The sequence below is a fragment of the Lactuca virosa genome, chromosome 6 (genome assembly GCF_052849685.1).
Source record: "Lactuca virosa cultivar CGN04683 chromosome 6, Lactuca_virosa_CGN04683_v6, whole genome shotgun sequence".
Lineage (NCBI taxonomy): Eukaryota > Viridiplantae > Streptophyta > Magnoliopsida > Asterales > Asteraceae > Lactuca > Lactuca virosa.
This window is the reverse complement of record NC_136431.1, coordinates 249,619,014-249,629,163: the sequence shown is the minus strand read 5'-3', so window position 1 is coordinate 249,629,163 and position 10,150 is coordinate 249,619,014. Positions and strand designations below refer to the sequence as shown.

Below are 10,150 nucleotides of genomic sequence, written 5' to 3'. Positions count from 1 at the left end.
AATATAAAAAGTTACTTCAATCAGATTTATTACCCTTTGTAACATGCTGAGCAAAGGGGTATTTTCACGAATAAATCACATCAAACAGAATACACATATAAATTCTAATAGGTATAATTTATGGAACTCTCATACTATTTTCACTAGTCAGGTATAGAAGATTTAACTATATACTCTCGTACAAATTACTTTACATATACTTTACATTTTAAGTATACTAGAAAAAGAACGTACTAACGGGGTGCAAATACAACGTACCGGTTTTACACAAAAGGGGTACAAATACAACGTACCGGTTTTAGACTAACAGAGTACAAATACAACGTACCGGTTTTACACTAACGAGGTACAAATACAACGTACCGGTTTTACACTAAAGGGGTACAAATACAACGTATCGGTTTACAACAAAGAGAACATAACAATATAGAAAACAATCTTTTTATAGTTTTATTGTGAACTAAAACTATGTTACACTATTTTATAGTACAACGACACTTTCACAGAACGGTTTAATTGTATTAAAACTACTTTACAGTGTTATTAGAAAATATTGGATTTTTTGGAACAATAAACATGATTACTATTTCAAAAAACAAATAACAAGCTTCTAAACATAAACACTTATGAACTCACCAACTTAAATGTTGATACTCTCTTTTTTCAAAATACTTGTATTGCCAGGGAACCAGTAGACATGTACATTCCCAGGATTTTGAGAAGACGGAGCAGCATAGAGTCATGTCTTCTATCTTTTGGTATATATAACTTTTGATGTCATATATACAATGACTTGAACACTATGTAAAACATATACATTATTAATGCAATGGTTGTTGTACTTTGATTACTACGATGCATGTGTTGTGATACTTAACATGAAGTCATCCACCCCCCGGACGTTTCCGCCGCTCCGGTTTGGGGGTGTGACAATCTTCTTGTGTGTTATGATATTCGCGTGAGTGCTTTGCAAATTCTTCAATTAACTCTTTAGTGGTAGCCGGTTCTTTCTTTGTCATAGAAAATAGAAACTTCTTGTTATACATCTAGATGATGTTGAGGACAACTCCTAAGCAACCCTTTGTATCTCTCACATGCTTCCTATAAGGACTCTCCGACTTCTTGTTGAAAATTAGCAATCTTCTTCTTTAAATTTGAGATCTTTGAAGGCGGGCTAAATTGCTCAATGAACGCGTCACGTAGATTGGCCCAAGTAGTAATGGATCCGGGCACCAGTGATTTTAACCAAACTTTAGCTTCGCCGGTAAATGTCACCGGAAGCATCCTAAGTAACACTGATTCTCGTGGCACATTTGGAACATTTAAGTAGTTTATAATGTCCTCTACTTCATCGATGTGTTTGAATGTCTTCGTATTTTTTCCCGGAGAAAGGTATGTCCTTAAGCATTGAAATAATGTGCCCCTAGAGCTCAAAACTTCTTTCAGCTGGAATCTCGGGTGGTACAAGCCCTGGTCCATTATTCTCATGTATCCTCTTCTTGTAATCTCCCATAGTCATTCTCGTGATGTCAACTATCTCTTCAACCTTGTTTTTTATTTCGTCGTCCATATCAATCTCTATTCCTGCCTCGTAACCAATGCCGTTCTTTTCAGGTGTCCTCTCAAAGTGCTCGAATATGTCGGTTTGGAAAGTGCTACTTGACTCGTTGACCTTCTTGTCTTTCTTCTTATCAAAAGCTGATTCTATATCTTGAAGTGGTGGAACTATCGGAGTTTTAGATCCTCCGGTCATAAATAACTGAAACAAAACAAAATAAAACACATAAAATGAATAAAAATAAATAATTAAGTTTGAATGAAATGCCACCACGACGTGGTTGTTGCTCAGACAGAAAAATAAATGTAGAAAAATAACTTTCTGCAGTTTTAAATTTATAACCTAACTAACTTAACTAATTTATGCACCGATAGGCAGTGTACCTAATCGGATTATAGAATAGCTTGGGTAAGTCGGGTGTCGAACACATGGAACGGAATTTAATTAATAAATATAACTAGTTCTAATTAAACTAGAAAACAAACTGATATTAGGGGTTTTTTTACTGATTTCGCAAGATCAAAAGAACTTATTCAAATCACTACCAAATTAAGAACTAAGCAAGCAAACAAAAACAAATTTACTTCAAGATTAAAGAGTACTTCTGTTCATTTCCGATTTCACCTTCTCCTATGGTTAATTTCTAGTGGATGGAATATATTTATTACCAATTTGTTAACTAGCTATTATGATCAAATATCTAGACATACCAATTTATGAATTACCATGCAAAGATCAAGCACAAGTTAAACACCAAATTGATGATAAGCACAAATTGGTCTATGAATGATAAGAGTTACTTTCATATGATCAAGTTAAGCAACCAAGCACAAATTAATACTAATTATGCTCTCTAACACAATTAATGTTACTAGCTTTACTTACTTTATCTAAGATGTGATTAATTCTAGTTCTAACTATTTCATGATCATAAACAATTAGGTGACAAGTTCATGCAATTAGAATGCTCAACTATCACACAAAACTTGATTAATAAGCAATAAAAACTAGAACTAAAACATGCTAGGGTTTAATACAAGAAAAATCAACATATAATATTCATAAATCAAAATCAACACATAAGGATTAGGTTCATCTTCACTAAATAGAAGAATAAGGTTTTTAGCCTCTCATACTAATAGAAAAACACATAAAATCCATGCAAATAAGAATAGACATGATCATGTTTAGCAAACAAATAGATCTATGTAGAATTCTCCTATATCTCTTCAACTCTTGAGGTCCAAACAATTTATGGTCTTTTCCAAGGTTTATAGAGGATTTTTAGTCGTAATCCTTCTCAGAAAATCAGCCAAAAGTCCCTCAATTCGACCTAATGATCGGATATATATAGTTGCCTAAAATCTGATCAGCACGTCGTGGATAAAAGGCACCACATCGTGGTTTTCATGAATATCGCGTATTCTCCAAGTCAGCTTATTGGTCGATAATCTACCATTCGCCACGTGGTGGTGGACAATCAACACGTCGTGTGTCTTTTGTCTTCAAGCCTTCTTTGTCTTATTTATGCCTTAGCCCACATTTTCCTGCTTCCAGCTCCTCGTTTGCTTCCTTTTTATCCCGAGCATGTCTTTGCTACTACAAAACATATTTCAAACTTAATAAGTACCTTTTGTTCCAAAATAAACATAAGTGTAGCTAAAAGTATTAAGATAGTGTATGAAATGTATAGTCAATTATGCACACACACACATACACACACACACATATATATATATATATATATATATATATATATATATATATATATATATATATATATATATATATATATATATATATATATATATATATATATATATATATATATATATATATATATATATATATACATATATAGTTTGTGAGTATCACACTAGGTATGAATATTATATTGTGAAATGTAACAACCGGTTCCGGATTGCTTCGTTGCTGGGGGTTGTGACCCAGTCATCAGCTGTCATGAAGCTTAGGGCTTCGGGAAGGGAAGAATTTAGCCCATTCCGGATATAGTTGTCATGGTGGTATTCGATTGTGTCTTCGGAAGCCAAGGGTAGATTCGAAAATTGACATCTCGGCCTTTCATAAGTTTGGGATTTGTTCGGAAGGTTTCAAGACTTGGGTGTGTAGTTAGGAACGTAAGGCTTCTCGACACCTTTTCGTGGATATAAGGTTCATCAGAAACAAACCTAGAAGGTGGGAGCTATGTTAGTTTGAAGGTTTTGGCAGTTTTGGTCCCTAGATGGGAAAACCTTGCATTTCAGCATGCATGCAAGATGGCAACGCGTGAGTACGCCTAGCATAGTGTTGGATAAGTGGTATAGGGGATAGGAGACGTATGCCCAACGTACAAGGAGTATGCCCAGCGTACGTCGAGGATCTTCAAACCCTAATTTTAAGGGTTGCCTCACTATTTAAAGTACGTTAAGTCCAAGGGGGTGCGCCTATCTTTCATTCTCAGAGTTTTAAAGCCTAGTTTCGAGTGGTAGCTTCATCCAAGAGTGTTGTGAGCTTTTTTGGTGCATTTCAAGAAGTGGAAGCTCATTACAAGGTGGTGGTTTAAGGGAGTACTTGTGGATCTGGACTTCTTGCTACATTTTCAGCTCAAAGAAGGTAAAAAGTTATGAGCTTGATCACTAGATGTTGTTATTTATGAATATGTGGGTCTTTGGTCCTTTTTTTGGCCTCATGAGCAAGATCTAGTGGTTAGACACCACTCCAGAAACTTTAGGTTGCCACTCTTAGCATTTAAGAGGTTATAAGCCCATAAAGTTGCAATCTTTGAGGCTAGAAACCATTCATGCATGTTCTAATTGGGTATTATTGGGTTAAGTTGGTCATTAAGACCCTTTGACCCATGCAAATGCATAAAGGTGCCAACTTTATGCATTAAGAGCTTCATTTGGTGGTTCTATGAAGTTTAGATGCAAAGCTCTTAACTGATTAAGTCACAAACATAGTTTATGGTGGAAATTATTAGTTTGGGAAGCCGTCAGGGCAGCAACTAGGGAGTTCGGGCACCGAGCTTCAGCATTCATGGTGAGTTACCTTCCAGTAGAAATGGGTCCAAGGCACCTATGACGGCGCACTAGTAGGTGATTATAGTAGAGATGATTGTCTTTGTGATAATTGTGTGGTATGACACTATCTGTTATGGTTTATGTGCTAGTATGCTATGATATTATGTGATAGTGGTAGGAGGGGTGGGATAGACCTCGTTACCGGTCGAAAGGACCGAAGGGGTAGGCCAGCACCCTGATATGCTAGGATGTATCTTACTTATGTGTTTATGTACTAGGATGATATATGGTAGTAGTAGGGGGTGAAATAGTTGTTCGATTATGTGTCTAAGCCCATAATTATAATTGGTATGTACTTGACCCGATAGTAGCATGGTCCTTTTGGGTTGCTTTCACCAGAGCAATTTGATAGGATGGATTTTTGAGAAAGAGGTTATTTATGATTTATTAATATATTATATGAATAATATATTAATTGAGAAATCATATTATTTAATTGGTATTGATCAAGAATTAATTTGGAATTAATTTAGTGATGAAAAGAGACTAATTAAATTTACAGGGACTGATTAGGTAAATCAGTGATACTTATAGTTTGGGATAATGATCCATGTTGATTATGCATGGACTAAACCCATATGAGAGAGTCCATTAGGGTTTAGTCCAAAGGGCCATCAAATATGAAGAGTCATGGTGAATTAGGGTTTACATGTATGAAACCCTAGGAATTCCACACTATAAAAGTAACCCCCAAGCACCCTAAAATCGAAAAAAAACTATTCCAAGGTGAAACCCTAGCCGATTTTTTCTGATTCCTAACCTCTTTCATATGCCTCCTTTTGCATTTGGTGTTTGTGACACATTTGAGGTGCTAAGCTCTTGAAAGGCAGGGTTCTACAAGCTACAACAAAGAGGTATTCATCTAACTAGTTTTTATGTTGTATATCTCCAATTGCATGCTAGCTAGGGTGTATGCTTTGGATGAAATGAAATTGCATGTATAACTTGAGAAAACATAGATCCAAAGCATCTAGGGGTTTATGTGCACCATAGGGTTGTTATAATGCTGAAAACCCATCGGTGGTATCAGAGCCTAGGGTGTTTTCTATTATATTGATGCATTGGTTAAATTTTCAAAGCTGAAAAAGTCTCATTTGTGGTCTTTGACTGATGGAATCGACAAGTCCAATTATCTGACTCGACGAGTTCACTCACAGACTGACAACTCGACGAGTCCCGTTCATGCACTCAACGAGTAGGATCTTCTGCTTAGAGAATTTTTGGTTTTTTAGCCAGAATTGGATTAGGATCATTACCACAAACTGTTTTGACTGATAAAATTCGATTTTTATGATATGGTAATGATTATTCTCATCCAATTCATAGATGATTGTCAAATTTTAAGATGATTACTTGATTTTGTGAAAATGTTATTTGTTTGTAGAATTTGATTTGAATCTGTAACACCCAGATCCCTGGTATGCATTATTTATTTATTTATTCATTTTAAGAGAAGGACTCGACGAGTTGGTGGCCCTAACTCATCGAGTAGATGGCAGATTATGTGCGGCATTTCAGCCACCTACTCGACGAGTCAAGAGCCCTCGACTCGGCGAGTAGGCCTGGCAGAGTGAAACCCTAATTTCGGGGTTTTGCACCCTATTTAAGCTCCTTAACCCCCACCCCTTAGCGTCATTTACAGCCTCCTTGTCCCAAACCCTAATCCACGAAATCCTAGAGCATCTTGTGAGTGTGTGAGCCATTTGTAAGCAATCTTTTGTGTTCTTGAAGCTTGAAGAAGAAGAAGGAGTTAGAAGGCTCAAGAGGAAGAGAATAGATCCAGAAACTACACTTCTTGGGCTACATTTTCTGGTAATCAAATTTCTATCTTGATCTCTAGTTCATTAGATCTCTTCCTTTCTCTTTTATGAAGGTTTTGGCCCAAGAATGATAACCTTTGGAGAGTGGACGACCTAAGTAGATAATCTTCCAGATCTAGGACCTAGAGGGGTTGTTATGGCATAAAGGTGGGAGCCCTCATGCAAGCCATAGAGTATCATATTGGCCTTTTTAGCCCAAAAGGCCATGCATGTGGGGAAAATGTGGGAACTTTACATGTCCAAGTAGTGTTAGGAGAGTAGATCTGAAGTTGTAAGATTGAGTTTAGTGTAAGGAAGGCTTAAGGACCAAGTTCTAGGTCCCAAGGAATTAGGGTTTGAGCTAAACCCTTTAAGAAGTGGTATTAAGGGGTAAAGTCAGAAACTTTACCCTTAAAAGGATATTTTCAGGGTTTATGTGAAGTATGGAGCTTGGATATGAAGTGTAGGGGCTTAATCCATTAAGATAGCCCAAACAGACAGGAGAACTCGGCGAGTCCAATAAGGGACTCGATGAGTTGAAGCGGGTTGTCCCGATAGTATGACAGGTAGAACTCGACGAGTCTGCAAAGGGACTCGACGAGTTGACTCGGTTGACCACGAGTCTGAGTAGTACAGGAACTCGTGGAGTTGGGAGATAACTTGACGAGCTGGGTTGACTGGGTGTTGACCTTGACTTTGTCTTTGACCAGGGGTAAAATGGTCATTTTACCCTAAGAAGAATTAGCAGATTCTGATTAAGTATTATTGTGAAATTGATAGTCGGGGAGTCATTGGAGTAGCCGTCAGGGATTCCTCACACGAGATTTCGCAGTTAGCATTCGAGGTGAGTTTTCTCTAGTAGAAACAGGTCTACAACCATAATATCGACCCGTTTAGATGTTAGTTGTTCCGGGCTATGGTCCGATGTCGGGCAGGGCCCAATGTAGGTTATATGCTTTCCGGATTACGATCCGATGCTGGGGCGGTCCCGAGGAACGTTTATGTATGCTTGATGTCTTTGTGATTCATGCATGTTATGTGTTATGTGTATCGGGCTTCGGTCCGATGCGGGGGCAAGCCCGATGTATGTATAGATTATATGATATGTGTTATGTGTTCCGGGTTTTGGTCCGATGTCGGGGCAAGCCCGATGTATGTTTAGTTTAAATGTTATGTGTTATATGTTCCGGAGCCCGGTCCGATGCCGGGGCAAGCCCGATGAATGTTTATATGTTTATGATAATATGTTATGTTTACATGTTTATGTTATATGCTTATGAGATGTTGTATGCCGGGGCAAGCCCGATGCCTAGCGGGGCCCGATGCCAAACATGGTCTGATACCGGGGTAAGTCCGATGCCGGGCGGGGCCCGATGCCAGGTAAGCCGATGACGAGATTCGTCCCGATGCAGTTGGGAGGAGTCCCAAAGATATGTTATTCGCTATGTGTATGGTATGTGGTAGTTTGGGGAGCTCACTAAGCTTCGTGTTTACGGTTTTCAGTTTTGGTTTCAGGTACTTCCACTAGCAAATGGAAGGGATCGAGATGATCGCATGACACACACCACAACTTAGCCTAGGATTTTTACTCTGATATGTTATATGTGATTTTGGATACATTGATACGGGTTTTGATATGATGTTTTGGTATTTACACGACTTATGATTGTATTACACAACAATATTTTATGGTTTATTTAATAATTTAAAACGAAATTTTTGGACCGTATTTTTGGGATGTTTCAGAATCATCTTGCTATATGAAATTAGATTATGTCAATTTTGTGATATAATTAAATCATATGATTAATTTAATTGTTTTCAAATTGACCCAAGAGGTTTTGAAAAGTTTCAAAACTTGCCCTTAAGTTTTGGAATTTAAAATTTGATTAAAAGTTTTAATTGTGAAATATTAAATCCTAAAACCCTAGTATTTTAAATGTTTAAAATACATCCTTTTGGTTCCATAATTTAAATTTAGAATTAAAGGTTTTAATTTTTGAAATTTAAATGGGTACAACTAAAAGGAATAATTATGCCTTTGCTGATAATTAATTAAAAGAGTATTAATAAATCCATAATAGAATGGTTTAAAGTTTTAATTGAATTAAAAGTCTAATTTATTTAAAAGATTAAACCTCATAGTATTTTAAAGGTTTAAAATACACTCTTATACTACATAAAATTAAAAGTCTAATATATTATATATGTATAAGTAAAAGTCAGTCTTACCGTTAGTAGGCCTCATTCACGAAGCTGATCTATAAGGGGGTATAAGGAAATTGCCTATAAAATGACGATTGAATGGGTGTCCACTCTCACCCACCGCTTCCTTGACTAGTGAAGGGTCGTTAGCCGAACGGGTAGGATAGGATATTCTCATTAATAAGTATAATGAAAATACAAGTAACTAAACTGTTGAGTATTTGAGATATTGAAACTGATTTGGCATATTTGGTTATTTAGGGAAGCCTTTTTAGGGTTAATCATTTTATGATTCCCTACGATGCCTTTATAGTAGAAGTTCTTTATCGAGCTCTTCTAAGGCATTGGTTTTATATTAAGGCATTGATTTTATGTTTATGGTATATATTTATTGTTCCCTATAAATAATCATTAGGTTAGCTTTTGGTGTAAGCTTTTTACCAGATTAGGGTTTTCTCTGTACGTTCATGTTATAATCAATATACGAAAAACCTTTATCAGATTACTTGCATATTATGGTGATTGATTCTTGATTGTTCTTGATATTCCGCATTCGTCATCTCAGATTTATTCCCAACAAGTAGTATCAGAGCGGGTTCTTGTAGATCTCAGCTATTATTGCAAGAATCGATCTTGTTTATGGCGATATTTTATCATGAATCTCACATTGTTCTTCAAGTTGTGTAAGTTTTCTGAAAAGAAAAAGTCTAATACCTCGTTTTATTACAAAATCTTGTTCAGATCTGTTATCTTCTACTCTTTATTTTATCTTATTTGTTCTTGAATCGAGTTCTGGAAGAGAATTAGAAGAAAATTTTCGTGTTTGTTCGACTTTTTGTGTTCAGATCTACTTTATCTCTCTAAAATTCGTCTCAGATCTGTTTTCTCTCACTAGAAACCATCTCAGATCCGTTTTCTCTCTCTATAATTCTGATCAGATCTACTTTCTCTCTCTTCAAGTTCTGTCACTTGTTGAAGATCAAATGGATCTTTTATTTTGTAACTCCATTTTAGAACTTGGATTGAAGGTTACTAAACCAATCTATGGTGTAGACAATGTGACTTTGTTTCATGTTCTTGGTGATTTTACGTTAAGGGATGTTACTGAGTTATATAATTCTTTTGTTGATGAGAAAATAAATGAATACTCGTGGGTTAATGAACGTGAATTACAAAAGAATGAGAGAATAGTAGAACAATTTCGTATTATCTATGGACATTTAGATCGAGAAAATAAACAGATGTAGGAGATGAAAAGAGTTGAAAAACAAAAAGAAGAAGTTCATAATGTTCTTCATGGTTCTGAAGAAAAGATGACTCCAACTGTTCTTGTTGAGGGGGAGTCAAGTGGTTCATGATTTTCAAAAGTTTTACAATCTGAATCTTTGTATCTGATGATGTTTTCGAAGGATTGGTTCCTTATAGAAAGCCAATAATTCAAGATGTTCAGATTTATCAAACTCCTAAGGATTGTGTTCAAATCTCTTCAAATGTTCAGATTCGGAAAG

The 10,150-nt window shown here is 36.2% G+C and overlaps 1 non-coding gene across 1 annotated transcript; it reads left to right on the top strand.

Annotated features, from left to right (window-relative positions):
- Positions 1-1,048: 1,048 nt before the first annotated feature.
- LOC145123000 (small nucleolar RNA R71) lies at positions 1,049-1,155 on the top strand. The gene has a single exon (XR_013714881.1). It is a non-coding gene; the product is annotated as a small nucleolar RNA R71 (small nucleolar RNA).
- Positions 1,156-10,150: the final 8,995 nt, after the last annotated feature.